Raw genomic sequence first — 2,397 nt, 5'->3', positions numbered from 1 at the left:
GCGGGGCCGGCACAGCAGGCTCAAGCCCTGGCCCCTGCACCTGCTTGCAGGCGCTTTAATCCACTGAGCTATTTGACCGGCCCTTCCATATTGATTTTTATTATATATTTTTACTAGTGGTTGTACTAGTTTGCATCCTCCTGTTTTCAGCCTCTCCAGCTCTGGGATTACAGACGTGCACCACCACATCTGGACTTGGTCGCAGCACGGCAGCATGTGGGACCAGGGATGGAACCCTGCTCCCCGTTTTCCCTATTACCTCACCAGCATTTGATATTGTTTGATTGTTTTCTTTCTTTTTTTTTTGAGACAGGGTCTCACACTGTAGTATAGGCTGGCTGTGTATTCATTACGTAGCCCAGGCTGGCCTTGAACTCACTTTGATCCTCCTGCCTCAGCCTCCCATGTGCTGGGATTACAGGTGTGCACCACCACACCCAACTGATTTCTTAATGATAGCCATTCTTTTTAGAGTGAGATGGAATCAACATTGTTCTAATTTGCATTCTCTAATGACCAGAGATGTTAAATATTTTTTCTTATATTTGTTGACCCTTTGTACTTCTGAGAAGTGTCTATACATTTCAGTTGCCCACTTTTAAACTGGGTCTTGTATTTTGGTGGGGGTCTGATTTTTTTTGAGATATTTTTTTTTCTTTCGGTACTAGGGATTGAACTCAGGACCCTGCACTTGCCAGGCAAGCGCTTATTTTACTGAGCTATCTCCCTGGCCCTTTCTTTTCATTTTATGCATGTGGTACAGGGTCGCATTATACATCTCGAACTCATAGTGATCCTCCTGTTTTCAGCCTCTCCAGCTCTGGGATTACAGACGTGCACCATCACACCTGGACTTGGTCACAGCACGGCAGCATGTGGGACCAGGGATGGAACCCTGCTCCCTGCGCTTGTGAAAGGAGGCTCTTAGTCTGCTGAGCTATCTCACCAGGCCTTGATTTTTTATTTTATTTTTTTCCGGAACAGGGGATTGAACTTAGGCCCTTGCACTTGCCAGGCAAGCACTTATTCTACTGAGCCATTTCCCCAGCAAGGCCTTGAGTTCTTTATATATTCTAGACATTATTCCTCAGTTGGAGGAATAGCTAGCAATGTTTTCACCATTTTGTAGGTCATCTCTTGTTTGCTTTTTTTGCTATGCAGAACCTTTTTCATTTGATAAGATCCCACTTGTTGATTCTTGATATTATTTCTTGTGCTGATTAAAAACCTTTTGTTAATGTCAAGTTCCACTGGTGCCGAATTGTTAATATAGGTGTAGCAAACTGTCAATTACGCACACATCTCCTTGGCTTGTGAGGAGGTAATGAGAGGTTAGGCAGCTGCTGGGGATCACACTAACTGGACTAGAGTGAGGCAGTCTAGGGCAGAAGTTGTGGAAATTGGCAAGTTTTCCAGTACTTGAGTGAGGTTTCTTAGTGTTGCTTCATGGTAGGTGAAGCCAGCACAAGAGGCCACCAAATCCATAGCCACTCCTGTTTCAGCCAGGATCAAATCCAGAAGCCTGCAGTGCCTAGGTGAATGATACTAGACATTATGATTGGAGTATTTGGGGGGCCCAGGTGGCCAATGGTGCATTTTCTCCAGGACCTTGAGCTGTCTATGCACTGAAGAGTGATGGCTTCCCCAGGATGAGGGAAGCAGAATTAAGGCAAGCGCTAAAGGGCTGTGACTTACGTGGGGGCCACACAAAGCCAGTCCTGGTGGGCACATGTGCTCTAGCATGGGAACTGTTACGAACTCAGGTTAGGTTTGGGCTCCAAGTAGCTGGCCCCACATCAGAAGGGGTGAGAGATCCTCTGCCCACTCTGGACTTGGATCTCTTGGTGCGGACTCAACCCCCAGAGGGCAATCGTGATCCTAACATCCAGAGAACCAGCTGCTAGCCCACCCAAGGGCCACATTTGGCTCTCTGGCTTTCCTTTAGGGGCGCTGGTGGGTGAAACTTTATGAAGTGGGATCAAAATATACAGTGAATGTTTAAATTTAAACATTTATGGCAGTAATGGCCGCATTGCACTAATTCCCTCAAAAAACTCCCTTTAGTTTTGAACACACACACATCCCATCATTCTTGCCACTTTCTGAAGCAGTTCTGGAAATCCTCTTTGGTAAGTTTTTTTAGTAGTGCTGCCTTAAGGTCCTGAATCAACTTGAAATGGTTATCTTTCTTGGTCACTTTGATTTTGAGAAAGAAGTTGCACATTGCCTGCTCCAGTGACTAGGTAGATAAGTACACATCCTAATGTTTTGCCAAGGCTGCCTTTCCGTAAATTATAGTGCTTTGTTTTCTCTGTGGATGAGTTATATTCAATATGTACAAATATCACATTTTCTTTGTCTATTAGTTGAGGAAAATTAGGATGATTCCATGGATAT

The sequence above is a fragment of the Octodon degus genome, unplaced genomic scaffold (genome assembly GCF_000260255.1).
Source record: "Octodon degus isolate 3935 unplaced genomic scaffold, OctDeg1.0 scaffold00067, whole genome shotgun sequence".
Lineage (NCBI taxonomy): Eukaryota > Metazoa > Chordata > Mammalia > Rodentia > Octodontidae > Octodon > Octodon degus.
The sequence above is the reverse complement of the archived record's forward strand: the minus strand, read 5'-3'. Positions refer to the sequence as shown.